Here is a 12,034-nt window from a genome sequence, read left to right as displayed (position 1 = left end):
GTACGGGCCAATCTTGACAGACTCTGGGGTTGTGCGCCCATCTCACTTAAGAGGCCAGGGGCCAGCGCTGTCCGGAGACACTTCCGGGTCACGTGGCCAGTGTGACAAAGCTGCATATGGCGAGCCAGCGCAGCACACGGAAACGCCGTTTACCTTCCCGCCAGTAAGCGGTCCCTAATTATCTAATTGCACCCGGGGGTGCTTTCGAACTGCTAGGTTGGCAGGCGCTGGGACCGAACAACAGGAGCGCACCCCGCCGCGGGGATTCGAACCGCCAACCTTTCGATCAGCAAGCCCTAGGCGCTGCCACCCGTGTCCCACCTTAGAGTGTCCCTATTTTCACTGGAGAAATATTGGAGGGTGTGGAGGTAATCCTGTATAGGGATTTTTAAAAAAATGTTTAATGTTTTAATATGTTTTTTCATATGTTGGAAGTTGCCCAGCGTGGCTGGGGCAACCCAGTAAGATGTGTGGTATATAAACAGTAAAATTATCATTATGGAATGGGATGTCACTATTTTAATTGGAGAAATGTTGGAGGGTATGCTATCTTGATAGACATGCAGCGTGCGGGTAGAAGGTACGAAATGGCTGTTGTGTTCAGCAAAAAAAAGATGCTGGTACTTCATACCAGGGAGTACTGGTACAAAAAATGCCCTGCCTGCGAGGGATGCGGACTGGGGAGAATCCCGAAGTCCAGACAGAGGGGCTTGGAGGGCCACATTCCCTGTTTTGATTGCACTGTTGAAGTCTTAAGCAGTAGAAGAGATGCAGCCTAAGCACACATTTGGATCCTTCCATGCTGCCTCTCCTTAAACCACATAATAGCTCTGATCCATTTGCTTCTGCCCAGCTGCACAGATCTATAGCTAAGAAAATGGCAAAACCTCCAAGCTTGCTAACTCCTGTCCGTTAAGTGACCAGGGACTGAATCCCAAGGGGCTGTGCTGATAAGGACCATTAATGTTCTTGTGTGAAGCACCCTGCTTATCTCAATGGGACTTGCACGGGAGGCAGTTCCAGGAAAGTGATTAATAAAATGAATTAGAAAACCTGTGTGGGCCCCAGAACTGGAACAGCTTTTGCAGGATGCTGATGGACAGAAACATCAGCAAAGCTCTGCGTAGGAGTGCTTGGTTATAATAGCTGCAGGCGCTGTGGATCAGGCTGAGTCAGAGAGCTCACCCAGAATTACATTTAAAAATGAAAACTACAGAGCAAGACAAACAAGCCATCCATTTCAACTTGAAACAGCAGTAATGATATGCTAAGAGAACTGGCCATGAGGCTATCAACTCACGTCATGCCTAAGAACAAAGCAGTAGCAGCCAGGCACATATAATCAGGAGGAAAACCTATATATAGTTCCATCTAAATAAACTTATTCCTGGGAGATGATGAAAGGAATGGGGGAGAGAAGTTAGAATTGGTAAAAAAAGAGAGGCTGAAAATGGTTGGTTGGTTTTGAAAAAAGCCCTCTTGAAGCCTTATTTACCTAGGGATCCATCAGCCACGCCATCCCCGGACCTTGGAGGGAACAAAAGTACCAGGAAAGCAAAATCTTCTTTGGAGAAAAAGTTTATTGAAATCTGTGTACAGAGACATTCTGTACACAGAGACAGCCAGCTAGATAGCTCCTGAAAATAAACTGGCTGTAAAGAAATACGCATCTACAGACTTCTTATACTCTTCTGAACACTCTCCCCCCTCCCATACCTTCTCAAATTATTCCCTTACATAGCACATCTATATTGCTTGCTAAACACATTTTATTGCTTGCTAAACATTCCCGTCTTTCTGCTAGCTAAGCATTTCTTCCCCTTTCCTTCGTACACGTGTCTTCATCTTTGCATTAGTAAGCATAAGGCAGGAAAAGGGGCCTCTTTAAGCAGCTGGGTAGGAAATGAACTTTTGACCTGCCCGCCAAATTTAGTAGGTCTGGTTAGTTACTGCTAACAGCAGCGGTTTCTTGCTAGCTGACTAGGCAGGAAACGACCTCCTGACCTGTCTGATTAGAAATAGCAAGAAACTGCTGTCTTTGCTAACTGTCTGGCCGAAATTTGCAGAAGTAAGATTAGCTCAGAGATTTACTTAGGAATTTACTGCAGATAGTATTCACAAAGTACAGAGCTTAGAAAATATTGAGAGAAACCTTTCCCATCTCCCTTTAATTGAGAGAAACCTTTCCCATCTCCCTTTACTCCCTCCTCTTCTTTTGAACAATCTATTACTTAGATTCGTTCTGGGGTAGGGGTCTATATTCTCTCATAAAAACAATCACACACAGATCCATTGTGCGAGACATCATCTTTTCCATCATATGTTGCAAGCATTGCATCAAGCAGGGTATACAGAAGCAGAAAAGCAATAGAAGCATTATTGGGCCTATCACCATAGTAAATATCCTCCCCATCCATCCACCTGGGAAGATGCCGTCCAACCAAGACATATCCCAGCCCTCCCAGGTTTGTACAGGGACATATGCTACCTTTTCAAAGCTTGCTGCCAGATCACGAATAGCCTCGCCATGGTCTGAAATGTTGAAGCAACATGCTCCATTTCAGCCATTTGTAACCACCTATTGTAGGAGTTATGGGCACCCCACTCAGTCATCAAACGGGAAATGTCGGCAAGGGAGGTCGGGGGACTTTTTCCTGCCTGTGCCAATACACATGTGGGCTCTCCAACTAAAAAGAAAAGGAGAATCATCAAAGGTATAGATGGATTACGTTTCCTCCCACAAATATGATACCGTTCATGCCAACAAAAATACAGGAGCATCCAAACAAGCAGGCCGGTACATATCACTCCTACCCACCATCCCCAATATCTCCATGGTTCCTCCCACCAATATTCAGTCATGGTGGGTATCGTGTCAGTCACTCAAGAGTATGTGTGTAACTACCTCTAAGGCCCACTGGGTGTATGGTACTTCGATGAGTGGGAGAAAGAGAAGCACCTCCTGGAGGGGGGTTTGGTGAGAAATAAAAAGCAACACACCCACAAGAATAGACTGCTGCTAAAACTCTAGCCTGGTGAGGAGTCAAATGCCCAATGGGGTGGTCCTCTTCCCAAATTATTGTAAGTCTCGCTCTGTCCCTATATTGTGGTAGGATATTCTCAGGTGGGTGAGTTCGTAGAACAGGTACGTTGGGAGCGCTGCCCGCGGGCGCCCCTCCCATCCAATTCTCCAGCTGTGCGTAGAGATATCAGCTTCCGGTGTGATATCAGCAGAGCGGTCGTCAGCGGAGGGTCTGGAGATGGTCAGCCGAAGGGGTTAATCAGGATTTAACTGCACAGTCCAATCTGTAGTGGTCACTCTGGTGTGGTGGACCCAAGGGGTGATGCCGGCGAATTTCACGGCAGTGGGTGTGGAGAGCAGGACGATATAAGGTTCCAGCACGGTTGTAGCTGCGTCCGTGCCCAATCGTTTACCCACACTTCATCACCTGGCTCGAACTGATGCAGCCAACACACAGGGGTTGCGAGCCTGGGTCCACCTGTTGAGACAAAAGAAAACTCGGAAGAACATCTGGACTTAATTATTCAATTGCATATCTTGGCTAGCATATGGAGTTAACATTCTAACATATGGAACTGGTCTTCCAAACAGAATTTCAAAAGGTGACAGGTGGGTTCGCTTTGACGGGAGACTGCGGACCCTGAGTAATGCCAGAGGTAACATTGTCACCCAATTAGACCCAATTTCCTGTGTCAGCTTGGATAGCTGATTCTGGGGTCTGTATGCTGTATGCAACTTTCAGTTGATCTGGAGCGCTTTTGCCAGTCCCTGTAGGACTGCATGAACAAATGCTGGTCCATTGTCAGATCCTATGGACCTTGGCAATCCATAGCGAGGGATGATTTCCCTAAGCAGGCACCTGGTTACTTCAAATGCCTTTTCAGTCTTTGTTGGCCATGCTTCGGCCCTCCGGTGTAGGTGCACACTGCCACCAGCAGGTAGCGGTGTAGTCCACAACGGGGTAATTCAGTAAAGTCCACGACAAGATCTTCCATAGGTGCAGTTCCACTGTGCTGAATCCCTGGGGGAGCCAGTGGTCTGGCTCTGGGATTATTCTTTTGACACAGCAGGCATTTCCTGGAAATCTGGGCTGCCAGTTGGTAGAGGTGGGCTATATAGAAGCACTTCTCCAGCTGCTTGGTTGTAGCATCTGGTCCTATGTGGGTTGAATCATGGTATCTCTGAGTAATCTGCCGAGAAAGGACTCTGGAATCCATATCCTGTCATCAGGGGTAAGGTACCATCCTTCTTTGGACAATGTCAGCTCCTGAGCATCTGCAGTGTCCCTTTCCTGCTTCGTATAAGCTGGCTTGTCAGTGGTGCTTAAAATCTCTTCTGGGACCAGTGCTCCAATAACCGAGGGGGGGGCCGGTTCTTGGGCTGCTTCCTTGGCCACTCTGTCTGCCAATCGGTTTCCTCTGGCCACTTCTCCTGGTCCAGTCTTGTGTCCATAACAATGGATAACTGCCACTGCCTCGGGTTCCCATACAGCATCCAGAAGGTTCAACAAGGCTTGTGGGTGGGCCACCTGGCTTCCTCTGGAGGTAAGCAAACCTCTTTCTTTCCATAAGGCTCCATGGGCATGTAAAGTCAGGAATGCATACTTAGAATCTGTATAAATGTTTATCTTCTGTCCCTTTGCCAGGTTCAGGGCTCTGGTAAGCGCAGTTAGCTCTGCCAGCTGGGCCGATGTTCCAGGCGGGAGTGACTTTGCTTCGATCACCTGGTCTTCCAGGGCTACCACTGCATAGCCTGCCTTCCGCTGCCCAGCCTCAACAAAGCTGCTTCCATTCACAAACCATGAAGGCCAGTGGGGGTTTGCTTCGTCTTTAAGATCAGGTCTGCTGGAATATACTTCATCCATCACTTCAATGCAATCGTGCGTCTGCTCCTCATCTTCTCCTACCGGTAATAGGGTAGCTGGGTTGAGGGTGGTGGTGACCTGGAACTTCAAACGCGGGTGCAACAATAGCATCTGGCACTTTCTCATCTTTGCTTGGGAGAGGAAATAGGTACCCTTCATGTCAAGCAGTGCTGGGACTGCATGCGGAGTCACACAAACAGTGTCTTGGCCAAAAGTAAATTTGTCTGCTTTGTTCAGTAGGGTAGCTACTGCCACAACTGCTCTCATGCATGGCGGTAAACCTTGTTCTGTAGGCGTCAGGCGCTCAGATAGGTATGCCACGGGCTGCTGCCAGCTTCCCAATTTTTGGCATAGCACTCCCTTCGCTGTTCCCCGGTCTTCATCCACAAACAGGGAGAAAGGCTTCTCAGGATTTGGGATACCCAGCGCTGGTGCTTGCTGCAATGCCTTTTTCAAATCCTTGAAGGCATGCTGTTGCTTTTTCCTAAGCGGCCTCGCCCTCCTCTTCTTCTCCTAACGGTGGACTTCCCGTCTTCAGGGCCATCAACTTCTCTGCCTGGTACTTCTCCTTTTTTCTTCTGGGTCTCTTTTTCTCTCTGATTATAAGTGGTTTGAGCCAGTTCTAACATCCACTCAAGGGTGTGGCCCATAAAAACCTTCATTTTTCTTGGTGGATATCGGGCGCCGCTTGGGCTACAAAGGCAGTTTTTATGATAGGGGCATTGGCAGCCTCATCTGGGTCCACAGGGATACACTGGCGGTAGGCTTCCTTCAGCCTCTTTAAGTAGGCTCCAGGGGCCTCCTCTGTCCCTTGTACTATTTCTCTGGCCTCCACGAAGTTGGTGAGTTTTCTGGCTGCCCTCCTCATGCCTTTTAAGACATTTTGGCGATAAGTGGTGAGGGCATTTTGCCCTTCAATGATCTAATAATCCCAATTCGGTGTAGTTTCAGGATATCCTGTTGCAACAGCTTGATCTCCTGCCCCCTGCGCTCTCATGTGTGCTCGGGCTTCAGCATGAATTCGCCTAGCCTCTTCTGTAGTTAGCAGGGCATCCATCAAATATTACACATCATAAAAAGTGGGGTTGTATGTTTTAAAAAAATTCCCTCAAACAGCTTAATTATTTTGGCAGGGTTTTCTTCAAATGAAGGGTTTTGGTTCTTCCAATTACAAACATCTGCACTAAAGAAGGGGACATGTTGAACTGTATGAGTTCTATTGGGCACCACCCCATTAGGTCCCGCGGGGGCCGGAGGGTCATACACTCTATGGAGAGGCATCACTCTGGCCGCGCCCTTCTCCTGTGCTTTATGTGCCCTATGGAGGGTCACTCTTTTCACTGCCTTCCCCACTCTTTCTACCACTTTCTTCTCTGTTCCCCTATACATCCCGCTGTTTTTAACATATGGGGACTGACGTCCACTTCTCATAAAGTTCCACATACTTTTTCAAACGTTTTGCCTGTTCCTCTGTTCATATCTTTCCATCACTTGTCAACTTAATCAATCTTCCTACAAATGCCTCATCCTCATCATCCTCTTCTCGTTCCTCCCTTTCTCCATCTTCGCCCAGGTCTTAACAATGCATTGTCCACGGGATTGGGGGCTGGGCCATCTGTTCCCTGTGGCGGGGGTGGTGCCAGGGCTGTTGCCAGGGCATAAGGCGGTGGGGGCATTAAAACTTTATCTTCTTCCATCTCTGAATCCTGGAGGACTGGGGGGTTGTCCTCCTGTCTTCCTGACTGAGCAGATACGGCTGCCTGAGACTTTTTGCAGCATGACTTCAGCCAGGGGGGGGGTTCTTTTCCACATTGGTCTTCCATGTGGAAATGTAGGGGATTTGATCAGGGTGGACATTCAAAATGTTCTGATATAATGGATTAATGAGTTGCAAATCAAGGGTCCTGATGGACGGCCAATTTGTTCTTTTGGGTGGGCCAATCTAATTCACAATGTCCTCATCTTCCCCTCTCATCAGCTTGAATCTCCAAAAGCATTTCAAAGGGGTACTTTTACTTTGGCCAGAACCCATTTCTTCCAGATCCTTCGCTACTATTCACAGTAAAAATTCTCTCACACTTCACACACAACAGACCTACAATTGCTCGGCCAAGGGGACACTAAGCCCTGGCCCACACTTGACAACAATTCAGTTACTGGAATATCTGACATGCAACATAACAACATACAACATACAAATCACATCAATATAATTTCAACATGTAACACACTAAACACACCAAAATAACTTCAGCATGCAATACACAAAACACACCAAAATAACTTCAGCATGCAATACTCAAAACACACCAAAAAAATCACAATATATATATATCCCTCCCTCTTCTGTTCCAAATTTTTGCTGGTGGCACTCTCCTGCACAACCAGTCCCCTTTTTACCAAACCTTACTGGTGGCATAACACTGCCACGCCCTTTTTTCCCTTCCTGGTGGCCCTCTGCACAACCAGGTGAGGCTTGATCAGACCTCGCCCCCCTTTTCCTTGGGGGCCCACGCCCTTTCCCTTGGGCTTACCGTTTTCCGCTGCGGACCTGTCCCCTTGGCGCCGTCCTCTTTGTTTTTCTCCCTCAACAAGATGTCTCCACTGCAGGACAGTGTGGCTGGCTCCCCCCACGAAACAGGCGGGGTGCGCACGGGAGCCTGCAAACGCTGCTGAGCTGTTCACCTTGGTTGAGCCTGGCCCTCCGGTCCGTATTGGGGAGGGGGCTTATCCTGGCACGAGCCCCCAAAGAAATGAAGCCTTATTTACCTAGGGATCCATCAGCCACGCCATCCCCGGACCTTGGAGGGAACAAAAGTACCAGGAAAGCAAAATCTTCTTTGGAGAAAAAGTTTATTGAAATCTGTGTACAGAGACATTCTGTACACAGAGACAGCCAGCTAGATAGCTCCTGAAAATAAACTGGCTGTAAAGAAATACGCATCTACAGACTTCTTATACTCTTCTGAACACTCTCCCCCCTCCCATACCTTCTCAAATTATTCCCTTACATAGCACATCTATATTGCTTGCTAAACACATTTTATTGCTTGCTAAACATTCCCGTCTTTCTGCTAGCTAAGCATTTCTTCCCCTTTCCTTCGTACACGTGTCTTCATCTTTGCATTAGTAAGCATAAGGCAGGAAAAGGGGCCTCTTTAAGCAGCTGGGTAGGAAATGAACTTTTGACCTGCCCGCCAAATTTAGTAGGTCTGGTTAGTTACTGCTAACAGCAGCGGTTTCTTGCTAGCTGACTAGGCAGGAAACGACCTCCTGACCTGTCTGATTAGAAATAGCAAGAAACTGCTGTCTTTGCTAACTGTCTGGCCGAAATTTGCAGAAGTAAGATTAGCTCAGAGATTTACTTAGGAATTTACTGCAGATAGTATTCACAAAGTACAGAGCTTAGAAAATATTGAGAGAAACCTTTCCCATCTCCCTTTAATTGAGAGAAACCTTTCCCATCTCCCTTTACTCTGTGGGTGATCAGTTGAGGCTGCCAGCAAGAGCACCCCGTCCCTCCCGGAGCAGCCCGCTAGGCAGGGATAAATAGAGAAGATATAATGGGGTGGTAGAGCAAGAGAGAAAGATAGAAAAGAAGGGCAATTGGAAGGGGAAATGTGTGCACAAGCCACAGGTAGAGAGGAATGTCTGCTACCTGACATCATATGACATCAGGTGATTCAAATTTTGAGCCATGGCTACAAAGGAATATTGTTTTCTTGACTTGAATTCAAGCCAGGATACAAAGGATCTTGGGCAGAAAAGGGAGCCCAATTCCAAAAGCGCCAACTTTGAGCAGCTTAAATTCAAGCCATGGCCGCATAGGTCAGCTCTTTCTTGAACTTTCCAATACCTGACATCATATGATGACAGTCTCAGCTAAGATGGTTTGCCCAAAACAGCCTGCAAAGCCAACCTCCTCAAGGCCTGTCGGGCCTAATGAGGCCTGTGGGGTGGAGAGATCACTATTATTACCCTACAGGCCCGATGCAAACTGCTGCTGATGGAAAAATTGCTAAGCAGGCTACCACTCTGAAAAGGGCTTCGAGTGAGTCAAATCAATTAGACGCTGCCACTGAGGCACAATGAGAGGGAAGAAGCAAGTAGCCTGTATCCCAAGCAAAGAAAGAAATTTCCTCTGCTGATTTGATTTGCTGAAGGGAGTCGCTAGGAAATTGCGGTGCTCAGAAGCACGGGTCACCATACCACAGAAAGTCATGAGGGGAAGGCTTCAAAAGGGAACAGAAGGACCCCACGTCTTTATACAAGTAAACAAAGCAAGGGCTATGCAGATCAAACAATTTTTGTGTGCGTGCTTTGGGGGGGCGGATTTATGTGGCCAAGCAGGATAAAAATCCCCCAAGGCCAAGGGAAGAGTCCAATTAGCAATATCCAGTGGAAAGTGGCCCAGGCAGAACAGTTGTCCGGTTTCAACCAGCACTGAACGGAAACAGCTAACTACTCTCCTCCTAATGGCACGCAATGGTGTCCGAATCTGTGTGCTTGCTCTGGTTTATGTCTGAAAGGATGTTCCCCCCACCGCCCATTATTTTAGTACAGCGAACCTGAATAAAGGAAAGAGTACTTTGAGAGAGAGTCTGTGTATTCCTCAGAAACAGGGAAAGCAGCATCACAATCCACCAGGTTGCTCCACTGTTCATTTAGCTGGCTGGGTTGCAAGTTTTTTATTTTATAGCTATATACTATTTTCTAATAAATAATGCTACTTCAGCCTTTTGGTTGAAATGATGGTCAGTATTGAAGTGGGGGGGGGGGACCTGGGGAAATGGAGAGGAAGCTTATATTCACATTCTTCATATTTATTGGGCCTTAGCAGGGTATGTTAAGCTGGTCATAGATGACAAGACTAGGGAATGCCTCTGATCTTAGCATTAAGGCGCCTGGACTTATAGCTGTATAAGCCACCAACGATATAGCCGGTATAGCAGCACCTGTCTCGGCCCACCCTATCATTTATTGGGTTTCAGAATGCACAAGTGCCGGCTGAAGTTCAGTCCAAGCTATTTATATGGATTAACTAGCCCTGAGTGGAAAGGGTGAGCAGGCTGGGGCTACTAGTACTCAGTGCAAAGGCAGGGAATCCACAGTTCACCTAGCACGGCAGCCCGTGTGGTTCATTTAGGGTGCATGGGCATCTGCAGGGGAGATCAAGGCAGGGGGATTTGCCCACCAGGATAAGCAAATAAAACAAAAAACCACACAACAGATAAAACAACAACAATCAGGAAGTTGCTAGCATTTTTAGAATCTGAGATGTGCAGCAAAATATACATCCCCCCCCCCTTTTTGTGTGAAAAACGAGCCTGTTCCTCCCACTTCAGTGTTTCATTCCCCTCTCTTTGGAAAAATACCCACAGACAAACATGTCTAGATATCTCTAGAACTGTAAATCCTAGTCGTCTAAAGGTGGTGGTGAAATAGACCAAGAGCAGAAAGGAAGGGTTCTGAGACAGCTATGCCACCAACTAAGGCAGTGATGGCCAAACTTGGCCCTCCAACTACAATTCCCATCATCCCTGACCACTGCTCCTGTTAGCTAGGGATGATGGGAGTTGTAGTCCCAAAACAGCTGGAGGGCCAAGTTTGACCATCACTCACCTAAGGCATATGAAGGACTGGAGCATTTCAAATATGCTATATATACTCAAATGATTGAGTAGTATGATTCCTGCCCCCTCTTCTTCCTAGACTGCATGGGCCCCTTCCATGGGCCAACCCAATCTTCTCTCTCCTTGGTTTATACCAGGTATGGGGGGAACATTGATCCTCTAGATGTTGCTGAACTCCCATCATCCATGACCACTGGCCATGCTTGCTGGGGATGGTGGGAGTTGTAGTACAACAACATCCAGAGGCCCAAAGGTTCCTACACCTGGTTGGTAACAGTAGTCTTCCACACACCGTCCCAAGCCAGTATGTACCTTGTATCTGTTTCTGGTGGGCTTCCACAGACATCAGGTTATCTTCCAGAACTCTGGGCTTATACAGTGGTACTTCTGGTTGCGAACGGGATCCGTTCCAGAGGCCCATTCGCAACATGAAAAGAGTGCAACCCGCAGCGGCACGTCTGCACACGCGTGGGTTGCGATTCACTGCTTCTGCGCATGCATGTGACGTCATTTTGCACTTCTGCACATGAGCAAGCGGCGAAACCCAGAAGTAACCCTTTCCGGTACTTCTGGGTCACCGTGGGATGTAACCTGAAAGAACATAACATGAAGCGGATGTAACATGAGGTATGACTGTACTTATGATTGTCATCACTGACAATGGTCGATTGTCAGTGATCACACTGGGATGCAACGCTGAGCAGATCACAGCAGTACCAATACTAACATCTTCCCAGATCTACTTTGAAAGCCGCCCCCTCCCACTAAAGCTGTTATATAACAGCCCTGTTCTCCACAATTGCATGGATGACAGCTTGAAGGACCCTATTTTTAGATTCTGCTCAGCTTTCTCAATTAAAACAAAAAGCAAAATCGCTCACGGGGGGGGGGGGGGAGAGATTTCCATTCTGCCATGAAAACAACTTTGCTATAGTAATTAATTGTGCAGATATCAAATCCCCACAAAAGAGAGAACACTGTGGGAATTGGAGGGGGCAGCATCACTTTGTTCAGCAGATCATGCACAAAGCAACCCCCCTGATGCTTCTTTCAGAAGAGAAACAATGCAGCAAATATGAAAAACAAATTAAATCCCTAGGGGCACAAATGAATGGGATCAGGAGAATGACTCAGGTTTGGGTGTCAAGCGAAACCATAATTTAACAAGGAAAGAACAAGCATTGGATTCATGTGCTTCCTTACTCTGCCCCAGCACTTCCATGAGGGGCCTGGAAAGCTTTTATTTGTGGTTGAGACTAAGTAGCTTGCTGTGTAGTTGATACAAACCACAGTTTAGGGTGCACGCATCATGCAAAACTGTGGTTAATTGAAAACCGGAGCAAAACATTTTGAATTCCTCCTCACAGACATGCCAGAAGAGGAGAGGGGGCTTAACAGTTCACTGCAGTTTATTCTTATTCTGCTAAACCAGATGTCTGAAGATGCCCTTTGAATGTTTTGTGAAAACAAACCCACCCAGATGATTTCAAGTGGTCCTTAAAAATTAGGGAAATG

General features: G+C 47.2%; 1 long non-coding RNA gene across 1 annotated transcript; it reads right to left on the bottom strand.

Moving 5' to 3' along the window:
- Positions 1 to 1,562: 1,562 nt before the first annotated feature.
- On the bottom strand, positions 1,563 to 7,611 carry LOC144327011 (uncharacterized). Its single transcript, XR_013391985.1, has 2 exons — positions 7,421 to 7,611; positions 1,563 to 3,500 (listed from the first exon to the last, which is right to left on the bottom strand). It is a non-coding gene; the product is annotated as an uncharacterized LOC144327011 (long non-coding RNA).
- Positions 7,612 to 12,034: the final 4,423 nt, after the last annotated feature.

The sequence above is a fragment of the Podarcis muralis genome, chromosome 2, assembly GCF_964188315.1.
Source record: "Podarcis muralis chromosome 2, rPodMur119.hap1.1, whole genome shotgun sequence".
Classification (NCBI taxonomy): Eukaryota; Metazoa; Chordata; class Lepidosauria; order Squamata; family Lacertidae; genus Podarcis; species Podarcis muralis.
Note: the sequence above shows the minus strand (reverse complement) of the source record. Positions and strands in the feature narration are given on the sequence as shown.